The sequence below is a fragment of the Drosophila hydei genome, unplaced genomic scaffold (genome assembly GCF_003285905.1).
Source record: "Drosophila hydei strain 15085-1641.00,03,60 unplaced genomic scaffold, DhydRS2 tig00008134-arrow-pilon, whole genome shotgun sequence".
NCBI lineage: Eukaryota > Metazoa > Arthropoda > Insecta > Diptera > Drosophilidae > Drosophila > Drosophila hydei.
The window spans coordinates 3,119,050-3,134,455 of NW_022045843.1; the positions used below are offsets into that span (position 1 = coordinate 3,119,050).

Sequence of the window (15,406 nt, forward strand, 5' to 3'; positions counted from 1 at the left end):
GCTATTCATATTTGTGTGTGTGCCCTGGTTATACTTTTAATAACATATCGAATGGCCGCCACTAACTCAGCGGCTTATTTGAAACAATAAGAAGACTTTTTTGGAAAATTTCTGATTGGAAGTCGCTTAGATCAAATGAACGTTGGCAAATATTTTTATGAAACTGTATATAGATAAATTAAATATATTACATTTGACGTAAAGTCTATAGATTAAAGCTGATTTGCTTTATAAATAATATTGAAACTGATAAGCAGAGCCATTATTTCTATAATTGACAACTAGGCTTTTTCCCAGCATTCTATAAATATACTCTCAATGGAAAGCATCATAAATATTGTATTGCTCGCTGCTTGGGCGCTGGCTGCGTCCATTTGCAACGTTGCTGCGGGTAATTCGAGTTCAATTAATAATTTATCAATATATATTTATACTATTGTTGTTTGTGCAGATTGCGTCACTGATCCCGAGTCAATGTTGTGCGTTTTGGATCCAAATCAGGGCTAAAATTAAATACATTTTTATACAAAAGATAAAAGTAAACAATTTGCAACTGAAGGCCAAGCCTTGTTATTTAAATTTTTGGTGTGGAACGTAGGTTAACTGTTTTATCGACAATATATCGACCTGCCGCCATAAAAGGCTTTGTGTGGCGCACTATAGGCAAATTTGAAGATTGCAAAAATGAGAACAATTTGTGAATGCATTTCTTTAATAGGAATATGCATGAATAAAATCATTATTATGTGAGTAATGCTATAAATCAGTGTAATTATAAATAACATGTTTATTAGTCTTATATATATATGTATGCTGACCTGTAGATTAAAATACGACACAGCTTTTGTTATCAGCTTGCCAAAGATAGAAACTTGCAGCTAGACGCGTTTATTTGAGTTGCTTTATAAATAGTTTCGCTTTTTCTGTTTCTGATTTGCTTCGGATTGCAACTCGATTGCAATCGTTAATTTATAGGGAAAGGCTGTACAGTTGTTTGTCTGTCAAAGGTCGTCGAATTTGATAAGGATTTACTCTAAGACCTGTGCCAACTGGTAATAGATAAATAAATCAACAATCCAGGCGCAATAAGCTACTCATTGAGCTCATCGTCTCTAGCTGCTGGCAAAGTTGAAGTGTTTTTTGCTGTTGCTGTTCTAAATCGCATTATGCGCCCACATTTGGGCCGACGCCCACGCATTGACAGGTTCCGGCTGCCCGTTCGTGCATCATGTGCGATTGTTCGACCACTTGTAGCCAATGGACACAGATGCCGCCGTCGCCGCCGCCGCTGTTGTTGCTTTGGCTCTTGGGCATGTCGAGATGAATAAATAAACATCAAGAAGTTTTCCACTTTCAGCGGCGGACGCAGATATGTCCAAAAGTTAAAGTAAAAGTAAAAGTAAAAGTTTTTGTGCCGTATCTCATTCGTAACGGCTGGCACATCTGTTGTTGTTGCTCTGGCATTGCCTCATTTCAAATACATTAATATTTTGACCTTTGGCAAAAGTTTTTGCCCTAAAATTGTGTAAATCACGCCGCAGCCTCAGGCTCGTTGCTCGCTGCAAGCTAAGCCCTTGCATAGCTGCAGGCACAATATGTACACACACCTACGCCCACACATAGCTAAACTCACAAGGTTTACATTCATCAAACAGAAAATTGAATTTACGTAAGCCAAACGAATGTCAAAGGAAGAAAAAGTAGCGACGCCCACCCAAGACAAGTCAAGTCAGCTTTTAAGCAGCAGGCGATTCGGCAAAGGCGGCTTGCCTGGCGTAGGTGGTGCTGACAGCGTGTGTGTGTGTGTGAGTGTGTGTGTACGTAGAACGTGTCAAGGTCAGGTTACACTTACACCCATTGTCAACTTTTGTCTTCCCAACCAACAGCAAATATTTTTCCCTCAAAAAAAAAAAAATACTCGCGCAACAGGAACAACAATTTTTCCATGTGTGTGCGTGTGTATGCGTGTGTGTGTGCGTGAGTGTGTGTTGTTAAAGTGCGGCAAGTCGTTAAATGAATTTCAGTGCTGCATTGAGTACACTTAGAGAGTAGCGGAGCCAAGTGGATGAACACTGCGAGCATTTTGAGCTAAAGCGAGGGTAACTTGAGCAGTTGCTGTCACGTAAAAAGTAGCTTAAGTGTGAGCTGTTTGCATGAGTTGCAAATTTTAGTGCCAACTGAAGTTGTTAAGTGGAAAGTAGGGGTTGGAATAGATTATGAATACGAGGGGAGAAGAGATGAGAGGGCATAGAGGAGGGTATAGAATAGGTATTGATAGATTGGGCAGAGATTGACTATATAATAGGGTATATTGTAGGGTATCTATTGAGTTATGAAATTAAGTTTAGAATAGGGTATAGGAAAGGGTATCGAGTAGGACTTAGAGTAGATTAAAGAGAGAGCAGACTAAAGAGAGTAGGAGAGTAGGAGAGTAGCAGACTAGAGTTTAGACTAGCAAACAGAATGAGCAACGTATAGAGAGAACACAGCTAGGTTGACTTGACTTGTCTTGCCTTACATAAGTTATATAACATCTAGAAGTAGACGAGAGAACAATATATATGCTTTAATAGGTGACTTAATGTAGTTTCTCTCTCTCTCTCTCTTTCAGTCTCACTCTCACTATCTCTCTCTCTATCCCTTTGTCTGTAACTTTGCCTCTCACTTACTTCCTTCCTCCTCCTCTTTCCCTCTCTCTCTCCTTTTCTCTTGCTCTCTCTTTCTACATCTCTCCCTCTCTCTCTCTTGCGTTCTCTCTTTCTCTCTCTCCCTCTCTTTCTTTCTTTCTTGCTCTCTCTCCCTCTGTATCTTTCTAGCTTGCTTCCTCTCCCTCCCTCTCCCTCCCTCTCCCTTCCTCCTTCCCTCATTTACAACATTCAAAATTGAAAATTGCCCAACTTTCGTTGCCACCCTCGTTGCGTTGTTCATTTTAATGGATTATATACAGAAAATTGGACGCTTGACGGGGATTACAGCCAAGTGGCGCAGTCAAGTGCCCGCTGCCCTCTTCATGTGGACAGCAAATGAAAGCCAAACAAGTTGACGTTCCATGACATAACTGTAAATTACACTGCGCAACACACACAAGCACACATACACACACACACAGAGAGTCGAATTCAAGCTGCTGGTTAGCAAGTGCGAACAGTTTTATCAGCTGCAGGAAGAGAAATGCAAAATGCGCTCAAAATCTTTGCTCATAAATCGTGCAAGCTGAGTGCTTCCGCCGCCAGGCGTTAGGTGGCGCTTTAATGACGCTAAACTATGCACGATAGCAGCTGCAGGCGTGCATGCCACTGGGGAGTGCGGCTGACAATGCAAATGCAGCGCAATTTCGGCAGCTGCCTGCACTTAAGCAGCATCCTTACAAACAGAAAGAAGTCCACAAAAAATGTGTCAGCGAAGGTGTGGGCGGCAGGTGGGCGGCTAAGCTTCAATGCTTTTTTATTTTTGTCTGTCAATTTTTTGTCTGTTTTTTGTTGTTGTTGCAGCTTATTGCCCTTTGGCTGTGCGAGCTGTGTGGGCGGGGCAAAACGCTTTTAAGGTTAGCGGGTCACGTGCTCTTCAGCCAAGACAGAGCTCTATCTATATATATATATACATAGACAAATGTGCGTGTGTGTGTGTGTGTAATATTTGTCGCATTCTGTGTCGCATCTTTTGCAAAGCAGCCAATTGAATTGAAATGAAGTCATGCGGCCGTGACACAGCGTCCCAAATGCTTTGCCATAAATCAGGCATCAAAATTGACATTAATGTTGAACCCCACCTGCCCCCAAGCAGCCCCAGAGGCAGCCAGGACAGGTGGGCCAGCAGAGCGCGTCTTGTATTCAATTCACGCTGGCTGCGTGGCTGGCTGTCTCTCTGTCTAGGCCAAGAGTTTGCGTGTCGCTGTGCATTCGATCACGCATGGAATATTTAAGAGACAATCTCTTGCCATGCCACGCCCACTTGCACGCCTTGTGGCGGACGCGCGCCACGTAGCAAATGCAAAACAAACAGCGCGAAATGCCAGCTGACAACCTGATTGCCTAATCTCTAAAGAAAAAGAAACAGCTTAAAGCAATGCTCATCTATAATCGTACACTGCAACAAATAGTTGTGCAATATCGAAAGTCTTATGCATTTCTTTATATATCATAAATGAGAGCAGCTTTTTATTTATATATTTTTTTACATTTATTTATTTACTTTTTAAATATTTTTTATATATTTATTTATTTATTTTTGTGTTTATATTTTTATATTTACTTTAATTTATATAGCTTTATATTTATAAATACTTGAAATTTATTTAAATGTTGTTTAATATTATTCATTTATTATAATATTTTATTATGATTATAAAATTCATTCGACTGCCTCAAAATGCAAACGTTGAGGTCTTTGCTGCCGGGTATATTTTAGTTGAGCACGAACGACTGGCGTCTAATATAAGCCACACTGCAAAAAAAAAGAAGATAAACTTGAGTGTTATGCTTAAGTCAGAGTTTGCTTTGCCCCAGAGCTACGCACGCTGCCCGCAGCTAAGAACTGTAGAGAGAGGGAGAGTGAGAGATAAATATATATAGAGATAAAGAGAGAGCTTTAAAAATGTCTAAACTGAGATGATGAGCATTAAAAATTCTAAATCATCTTAAAAATTAATGCCCAAAATAATTTAAGCCAACTTCTGATATATTAAGTGCCTCGCTAAGTTGCCTAATGTGGCTGCAACTGTGGTGAAGGCTTCACTTAGTTTGTGTTAATGAATAGTTTAACTAGTCTAACTAAATTTAATAACTATTTATATTAAAATGAATTACTCGAGGCGAAATATGTCAGAATATAACACAAGTTTTTCACTGTGTATAGCCATATATATATATGTGTGTGATTATGTATGTGTGCATATCTACGTATAACTATCTGGCACCTGCTACTGCTGCTGCTGCTGCTTCATTTAGTCTGCGGTTAGCTGTGTATTAGTCTCGCTAATTTCGACTGTATCTGCATTTGATTCCAATTTGCATATAGGATTAATGTTTATTCGCCTAAATGGGCAAACACAGAGGCAGAGCGAGAGCGAGAGAGATAAGGAGATGGATAGAGATAGCGACACGTGCAGGCATACATGATATATGAAGCATACATCACATAAATTCAATTAATTACAATCTGCGGCTTTGGCACACAGGCACAAAAACCACATAAACTATCAATTAAAATTACAGTCGAATATTTAATACGCTTTAAATGTTTTATGAATATAAAATTAAAGCTTAATTGAAGTGCTTTTTTAAAATATTTTTGCTTTATATAATAGTTGCAATAGTTACACTGTATAATAGAATTGAGTAACCAGCGAGGAAGCTTTTCTTTGTAAAGGCTTGTCAAGAGAAGCAATAGTACTCAAAGATTCCTTAAAGGAAACCCCTTTATAGCTAAGATCTTAATACTTATTAAATGATTTTAATTTAATTTAAAAAAAATTAGATATGGCAAATCACAAAATGCTAACTAGACTTAGCTCTTCTGGCTTTAGATTCGTATCTTAATATAATATTAATTAATATTTATGCAACAAACAATAATAGATTCTTATTTGCTTTAACTTCATTAAATTCTTGTATTAAATTATATTTACTTAACTTTATTTCTACTATATGTACTTTAATCTAGTTTGCTTTTAAGGTATTCGAAAATTCTCCTTAAATTTGTTAAATATTCTCGTAGCTGTTTAAGCTGCAGAAACATTTATTGTTTACTTACACAATTTGCCTGTGGCAAATTTATCTACAAAATTAATTTCATTTTAAATATTTGTAAAAAGCAAACACAAATTTTTAATGAAATAATAAATGCAAAAACAAATAAAAAAAATATAAAATGAAAGAAAAAAATAATAGAAAATATTTTAAAAATAATAATTGCAACATAAAAAGATAACTATTTAAATTAAAAGTAAACACATAACTTTATAGAGTTTTTTCAATTATTTTTTAAGGTGGACAGCTAATAAAAAATTATTAAAAATTAATATGCATTAAATTAATTGAGTGTTATATTTTGGAAATGGAATATTGTTATTCTGTGTATATATGCGTATATATTTCATATGCATTCAATATTTTGTATGCGCAACTCCTTTAAAGCTTATATATTTTTCATAGCATACTTTTCAGCGCATATCTTTAGTTGCTTTAAATGGCAAACTCAATTCAAATGTTGTGGATACAGCAAACATTTCATTTCACTCCAGCGCAGCTGACTCACTTAAGCAGACATATCTGTAACCAAATCTATGCATATTTGATATCTTCAAAATCCATTTAAATATGTTTATGCCAGCTTGCCAGGCTCAAAAACAGCTTAGCCTGGCTTTGCAACAGGCACAGTCTCAAAACCGCAACCAGAAACAACAACTGACAACTACAACAACAACAACAACAACAACAGCAACAACTGTTAACCACTATTTAGTGTGTTGAATTGGTCAATGAATTGTTGGCTGTTAGCTTTCTATATTTAGGCCAAGTTCCCCAAACCAGTTCGAGCTACACAAAGAGCCAAAAAGAAGATAAAAAAAAACACATAAAGGGTTCGTCTCTGGGGCTTTTGTATTTTGGGGTTTCCGATTCCCCAGTGTCTGAGCACACATTAAATTATCGACTCTCAACGAAAATAAACCATTCAAACTCATACCAGCTGTACGTGTGTATGTGTGTGTGTGTGTGTGCGTGTGGATTTGGCTCCGTTTTGTGTTTTACATTTTTCATAGCATACTTTGCTGCGCCCAAAAGACACGACTCCATTTTGTCACATTTTATGGCAGCACTCAAAGCTATGCTACGAAATTTGCATACCATAGCTAAGTGGAAAGTGGAGAAGTGCACGGGAGGCGGCGGTGGCGGCAGAAGGGGCGGGCCTAATGGAAGGGCTTGTTTTTAGCTCTCTCTCTCTCTCTTTCTCTGCCCCTCGCTCATTTAGAATTGCATTTGTTGCACGACTGTTGACCTTTTTTTAGCTTTTAGTTGCTGCTAATGCCGCACACACACACACACACACACACAGCCACACAGCATACGTAGCTCTGCATTGTCAACAGCTGAAATTTTGGCTTGCTGCTTCGGCTCGACCGCAAAAACATTGCTGGAAATCAACAGTTTACCTTAATGTGGTGGACACTACGTGGGCCCGGCTTAAATGGCCAGCAAACCAACCAAGCACACACACACACATAAACTGTGTGTGCTTCGTTTTGGACATTGCCAGACAGATAGACGCTGGCGCATGCACAAGAGCAATTACTCATGGCAATAGCATAGGGAGTAGAGGGAGACAGCTATATGGGTTGTTGTGCTGAATCAACTGTCTTCCTCTCGCTCTCTCTCCTTCCCTCTCCCTGCCCTCGGTTTGTTGTTTATTCGCTTATCATGCACTTGGTTTGCCCAAAAATCAAAGCCTTTGTTTACACGTGTACAATTTTGGGGGCCAAAAAGTGTGGCAACGCCGCACGATTTGCATCTGCTTTGCTGCGGTTTGTACATTTACTAATTGGCAGCACTGTGCATCAACAATTTTTGCTAACTGTTTAATACAAATTTAAAAGAGAGAGAAACAGAGCTGGAAAAGGAAAAAATGAATGCAAATCAGCATGCAGACAACACACAGCTGGCTGCAGTGTTGCGGCATCCTAGAGACCACAACCGCAGCACAATCAGCATGCATGATTTAACAAGACACACACACACACTCAAACACACACCTGTGAAAACAGGTTTTTAGCATATGCAAACTGCATTGGGGCTCCCAACATGTGCATAAGCAAAAGATGTTGTAGAAGAAGAAGATGTAGACGATGCATAAGCAGGCAGCCGCTGGGGACCAACTGGGGCATATTTTGCGCCAATTTCCATGTCGATCGTTGGCTAAGTAAATGCCAAGTCTCATCCTAACCTCACAGCAATTCGTCTTTGATGCTATGAATGGAAATGCAATGCAAAACACAAGCAAAACGTAAGAAAGCAAAACAAAAGCAGCGAGCAACAGACGCTGGCAGAGGCTAAACAAAAACAACAACGCCAAAGCCTGCGTAGGAAAGAAAATTAAAAAGTAAACACAAAAGTTCACGTGCTCCGCATGAGGTAGCAGCCGAAGTAATGGCAGAGACCGAGGCAGAGGCAGAGACAGCGACAGCGACAGCGGAGCATAAGTTTGTTTGCAGCGGCAGCGGGCGATAGCTAAAGAAAGACATTAAGAAGCTGCGCATTGAGCGTATGTCAGAGAGCGCATGAGTCAGAACAAAAGCAAAAGAGAGTGTTCATGTGAGAGAGAGACAGAGCGAGACAGAGAGTGTGGCCATTGATGTGTGTTTGCATCGGAATTTCTCTCCTGCGATTTGTTTACAGTTAGAAATGAATGGTAAGGTATACGGCATATCAGCTGTTAATGACAATCAAATAATTTAAATTTTTAACTTAAATTAAATATGATTATATATAGCAAAGCTTACAGGCGGTATTTTAATTATTAATCATAAACACAATATATTAATATAAATAAAAACATCATTGAATTCATCTAATATTTGTATATTCTAAGTGCTGCTTAACCAAATTCCGATTTTTTAAAACTTATTTATAATTTGCTTTGTAGGTGCACGTAAAGTCACCTTGGCTTATTGTATCACTCATTCACGCGCCAATCAGTAAGGATTTACTTTGCATTTCAGAGCAACTCTTAGGATTCGCCTCTCTTCTTCTGCTGTACGAGCCACGTGCGTATTATTTATGCGTAGACATTCTGGCGCCGCTAGCTCAGCTCCAATACATCGCAAACACAAAGAGAGTAAGCAAAGGCAATGCAAAGCCAACTGCAAAGACACAGACTCGGAGAACGAGCGAGTGAGATGGAGTCATACGAAAGGAATCCAAACGTAAACATTTTATGAAGCGCGCGCTCTCTCAGAAATGTGTGAAGAGTCGTGGCGAACGGACGTGCGCTGCGCCCGTGGACCGCATCGAGCAACTATTTTATTTTCCACCTGCTAAATAAACACATACACTCGCACACAAATAGACGCACACGTTAAACGTTAAGCAAGCGCGCGCAAAACTGAAAAGAAAAGTAATCAAAACGAAGTGAAAACCGCGCAACAATAGTTCCATGCGAAATTGTGCAAAGATATTTGAAACAAAAAATAAAAACAAAGAAAATAATTTAAGCAATAACAAATTAAAGTTAAGTGAAAAATCAATGCACGACCAAAAGTCGAATAACGAAAACTGACGCACAGATACACACAAGCACACACAAACAAACAGTAACAGAAACTGGCTGCAGCCACGCACACGTGGGCTTACACACACTGACACACAGGCACACGAACATCGACATAAAAGTGCACACATACACGCACAGGCAGACAAGGCGAAAGCCTAACAAAGTGAAAGTAACGAAATTAGCAACACAATAGAAAAACAAACAGTGAAAACAAGCGCATAAAAAATGCACACGAGCGGGTTAAGAAGTGTGTTGAAGGCAAAAGAAAGCGTAAGGACGGACGCAGTAACGGTGAAAGTGTAATCAATTTAATGTCGCATACTTTTGGGCTGAACAGTAGAAGACGACAGCTTTATAGCCAGCTGCAAACTAAGTGCGCCCACTGTAATTTTTACAGCTACCGTTAGAGAAACAAAAGTAACATGCACGCAATAGCAGCAGTTTCCGTTACTGAGCGAAGCTGAACTAGCAAAAAATGCTGCCATTTAAACGGCAAAGGCATGCATAAAGAACAACTCGCACAGAAAAAGTAGTGCAATAATAACGATCCCGTTACTGAGAGCTTTACTCATTGCATGCAAAAAAAGCAGCAAAAACCACAACAACAACAACATTCAGATGAATAACAACAACAACAGGCGGCAAACAGCAGCCGCATAGTGTAGAAACGTGTGCAAGATAAACACGCAAAACAAAGCGAACTGGGTCAGTGTGCGAAAGACGCGCGGGGGTATAGTGAATGGCGCAAGATTAAATGGTGGCACATGCACGTGCATGCAAAAATGTGCTGAATACTTAATGTCCAAAGACGCAGCACCAGCAGCAGCACTAACAACAGCAGTGGACTGACGAGGTAAGTTAACTGCAAGCTCAATTTTAAGCGGCCAGCCATTTATGCGCATATATGCATATATGTATGTAATGTGTATGAGTGTGTGTGGCATTGCACACCTCAACAAAATCCGATACGCATTTTTAGCCTTGAAAAATGTGTACGGTAAAATAAACAGCGACGGCGGCGAGTCAGCTTCGTCTTGACGGCGAAATCTAGGGGTGCGCGCGGCAAAGGCAAGTTCTAAACAAAAAGAAAAAAAATCGGCAGCAATTTGACGAAAGAGAAGAAAGTATAAGTATACCAAGCAGAATAACAACAACTGTTAAAAGAGCAAAGGGTGTAACTGGAGTCAAAAGTAAATGGCCATCGAAATGCCGAATGAAAGAGGGAAAACATAATAACAAAGCGTACACAGAGAAAATGGCAAACAAAAATAACAGTAAAATAAAATATTCTTGTGAATGTAGCTAGCTTGCAGGCGAAGCGGGTGCCCAAACACGCCCACCGACACGCAGCGCTCGCAATGTTTGCTGCGCCTTGCCCCACCGTCCTTGCCCAGTCGCCTTCCCCCCGGCGCCTACTCCTCAACACAACTCATTTCGCGTTTCGTTTCTATCTGTATATTCCTGATGTGGGTCATAAATGTAACTCCGTTTTTATGACCAACTTGCACACAACGCGCTCTGTCAGAAGAGTAAAAGAGAAGCAGCAAAAAAAAAAAATAAGTGAAAGAGCTGCCAGCATAACCAAATAGCGATTTCAAAGGGTCAGAAAGGGTGGTGGGAGCAGAGAGGGACAATCCTGTTTGAATGTGTGTGAGCGCAAAGGCCATTAAAAGGCTCGGCGGGCAGCGTCAGCGCCAGCGCCAGCTACACGCTTAGAAGCCAGAGTTGCGTTTATGTATATATGTGTATGAGAGAGTGTGTGTGTGAGCGAGGGTGACTCAAATAACAAGGCAGCTTAAGCCATTAGCATATATGTATGTTTGAATGTGTGCGTATATATGTATTTCCTCTAATTGACTGATTGACAAGCGTCTGACTTTTAGGGAAATGGTAGACAATACAATATGCATAATATACACAGACATTAAAGCTAATGCGTATTTATATAATAAATAGTTAAGCATTTATTCTATTTATATAGCGGACAAACATAGAAACCCTTTTCAGCTCTTACTATTGCTACTGCTGCTGTTGTTGTTGATCTGGCAACCCTCTTAAGCAGCTTTCGCTAAGTCTATCTCTCTCTCTTTTACAAGCACACTTGTTCGCAAAACTCTCTGCGTTTTATTTGACGTCATTATCCAACTGTTGTTTCGTTTTGCTCGTTTGCCTGCCCTGCTTGCACATTTGCTTTTTCAAGTTTTTGTTTTTGTGCTGTCGCCGCGGCGCCTTGCTGTTGCTCCTGCTGCTGCTGCTGTTGCCTGACTCTGCGTGCTTAACCGTTATTATATTGCAGAGAACGAACGCATTGAATGACGAGATTTGTGCGCGCTCCTTTTAGCTAACACAGTTGCATTTAACATTGTACTGTAGTGGCTATTGCTGTTACATTTTACTATGCTGTCGCTCTCTTTCTCTTTCGCTGTATTTGTTTGAGCGCCAATTAGGCAAAAGTTTACGACAGTTTTCTGACATTTCGGCTGTGGCTTGACATCCCCACAAATACATATGTACTGACTGTGTTTGAGTGTCTGTGTGTGTGTGTGCGTTTAATGCCGTTTGAAAGCATAACCCTATCTTGCTCCCGCTCACTCCAACTATCATTTGCGGCTGGCGTTGGCGTGACCTTGGTAATGTCTGTGCGTGTGTGTGTGTGCAGCGCATGGAATGCAAATCCATTGAAAGCGACAGGCTGCAGTTCAAGGCTACTTTTACGTTACGCAAGCGTTACTCGCACACAAATACAAACACACACAGGCTTGATTTTTTGTTTGTTTGTGTGCATATCCTTGAGCGTCGTTCACGTTGCATGTGTTGCGTTGACAATTTGTAACACACACACACATACGGACAGCTGTCACAGACAGCTGCTCGCTTTGCGTCTCTTGTTTTTGGCTTATGCAATAGCAGGCTTTAGATGTATTTTTTTAATTAGCCAACACACAAAGCCGCCGCAGCCGCATCCGTATCCTATTTTAATGTTATGCAACTGTCTCTGACCTTTGCTACGGCTTGCAATTGTGTAAGTGTGTGTGTGTGACTGTTTGTATGCGTGCCATTGTCTCACATACACGAGGAAACGTTGAGCTGCCTTGACGCTAGGCTTTTGTCTTTGGCTCAATGTCACTGCATATTTGAGTAGGTTTGTTTAATCGAAGCGCGCCCACTGCACACGTGTGCATGTGTGCGGGTCTGTGTGCGTGGGTGTGGCATGTGTGCTTGCCTGCCTGTCTGCCTGCCATGAATATGACATAAGTCAGCTCGCATTAATGTTCCCGCACACACACATACACATATACATGCACATATTTGCCATGCTCATTGGCAATGGGCCACGCAATAATTTGTTTAGTTGTTCCCTGATAGAAACGACTCTCCTAACGCCCACTCACAGCCACCCACTCCACTCTGTTTATGTCGCTCCCTATCTCTCTCTCTCGTATTCTCTCTATCATATTTCATTTCAATTTGCGACGCATTTCATTGCAATTTGTCAGCTTTTAAAATTGATATCTGAACCAGCAGCAATGCATAGAAAAATGTCAAATGTCAACGTGACAGTCGGGACAACATGCGAGATGCGAGACGCAGTAAAAACCAATTTGCATTACAACGATGCAACGGTTAGCGAATGAAGTGATGGAGGATCCTGAGAGGCAAACAGAGAGGAGCAAAAATTTGCAAACTGCCTGCACTCAGGCCAAAGAGTGAAACGCAAAAACCCAGACGCAAATTAAGGTGAAGTGAAAAACTAAAGTAAAGTTGGCTGCTCATTAGGCTGCCATTGGGTTGCCAGAGTTGCCACAGCCGCCGCACTTGAAAGGGTTTTTCTACATCTAACTGTTTCGTTTTTAAAGTTGATTTCACTAAAAATGTGTGGTAGCATAAAGAGCGCTTCAATAAATGGCACTAAAACCCAGCTACAAATTCGGGACAAACCGAAATGAAAAAAAAAAATGGTAGAAGTAGACCAAAAAACTGCATGCAGAGCGACTAATTTGGTAGTAGTTCTCGCTGTTTGCTGCTGCTGCTGTTGTTGATGTTGTTGTTCTGGGCGCCATTTTGAAAATCCTCGCACGTGCCTAGTGACCTCGACCGATTCTTTTGTTATTCGAGTGTTGAAAAATAAAAAAAAACAAATTGTTGCTGCAATTTGCGCATTTTGCGGAGAACAAAACGCGTTCGGAAATGATTGCAAAAAAGAGGAGTGGCCTATATAGAAGGTATTATACAATAAGTGAACTAGCTTATGACAAAAGTCATTGCGAGGTAGCTTAAAGTCGATCAACTTGCGTTATTATTATCCAATAATCACATAATCCATTGTATAAGTCGTTTACCGTTAACTGTATTCATTTATTTTCGTCCCAAATTACACTGCAAACAACGAAATGTTTATTTACATTTGATGTACCCGCGCCCTAAGGTCACACGCCATATTTATTTGTATTGGAGTTATCAGTGATATTATTAGGCAATGCCCATAGCTATATAACCAGTAAAAGTAATTATGGTGCTGATCGCTGATAGAAAGTAATATAAATAATCCATGATTATGCAAGAAATGCAAATAAATGGGCACAGAAAATGGCAAAAGCGCACCAAGAGCTTAAATAGAAATAAATATACATATATATTGAGAGTAGGAAAATGGAAAACGGAAAACGACAGCAACTAAAAACAATTTGCCGTAATCAAAATGAAATCAGCAAAGCGCAGGCAAATAGAAAAAAGAAAGAAATAAAACTAAAGCAACCGCAGCGACAAATAATGGTGCGAAAATGAGGATACAGCAAGGCAAGTAGACAAGGGAATACTCTAATAAGTCAAGGCAACTGACGAGCAAAATGTGGAAAAGTAAAAAATCATATTAAATAATAAAAAAATAAAAAGAAGGAAGGTGATAGAAGATAAAAGAAAGAAGATGGAAATGGAAAATATAAGATTGAAAATTGAAGATGGAAGATGAAAGTGGAAGATGGAAAATGGCGGATAACAAATGGAAGATGGAAGACGGAATATAAAGGATGAGAGATGGAAGATGCTAAATTAAAGATGATGAGTGGAAAATGGAAGATAGCAAACAGAGGATAGAAAGTGGAGAAGAGAAGATAGAAAATAAAAGATGAAAATTGAAAGGGGAAAATTCGGGATAGAAGATGGAAAATAAAGATGAAAGATACCAGATAAATGCTAAGATATTGGAGATAGATGAACCATAAAAATAGAATTGTGAAAAAATGTAAGCAATCGATATATTCTGATAACAAATGTTATTCATTTATAAAAAATTCCATGCGACAATGCCACTGACTTACCTTAAAAAAATTGAAATAAGATGAATGGAACAATATGATTGCAAATGGTATGAAATTTGTTAAGTTGTTGATTGAACAAGATAAATATGGAAAATACATATTCAGATGAAAGTGAAGCCAAATGGAACACAATTTCAAAAGAATTCTGCAATACAAAGAAATATAAATATAAAAAATAACTAGTCCTATTAAAAAGAGACGAAATAAAAACAAATATAATTAAAAAAGATGACAATAGTAAATGGTATCAAACTTATAAAGATCTATTGCATTCAATAATAAATCTTTTGATTTAACTTCAATAAGCGCAATGAGAACTTTGTATTATCTTACAAATAAGAGTATTTATAAGAGGAAATGCGATAACTCTGAATGCAGTCAATGCGACGGACAAACTCACCAGCCAGCGCATAGATTACGTAGTCAAATAAGAAACCAGGGAAGGAGAGAGTGGGAGGGAGTGGGAGAGATGAAGAGGGACCGACTATACAGGTATGCGGAAGTTAAGGGCATGGAGGGGTCATTATATATTTGTTGTCGCTGGCAAAATATTTGTGCTTGGTGCTTGATTTATGCGCATTGAGGTACCGAATGGAGCAGTGCCAAGTAAACAATGCTGCAAGGCAAAGAGTAAAAGAGATGGAGAGGAGCAGAGCCGAAGAACCGGAAACTGTGCTCCATAGGAATATGCAAATGGTGTAAAAAATGCTACAAATAGCAACGGATGTTGCAGAGATGGAAAGAGACTGAGAGATAGTCAGTGAGCGAACGAGAGGCAGTGCTGCGACTACAGGTAGACAGAGATGTAGTTAAAGGTAACTTGT

At 39.6% G+C, this 15,406-nt stretch overlaps 1 protein-coding gene across 3 annotated transcripts in view; it reads left to right on the forward strand.

The window, feature by feature from the left end:
• Positions 1–15,406, forward strand: part of LOC111604217 — a 63,468-nt gene that overhangs the window by 235 nt on the left and 47,827 nt on the right. Inside the window, exon 2 of one of the 3 annotated variants that reach the window (XM_030225527.1) lies at positions 8,638–10,117. The exons of 1 other annotated variant lie outside the window; for it this stretch is intronic. The gene's annotated coding sequence lies outside the window, so the exon portion shown is untranslated. The remainder of the gene's footprint in view (positions 1–8,637; positions 10,118–15,406) is intronic. One more of the 3 variants, XM_030225529.1, reaches the window with a different exon arrangement.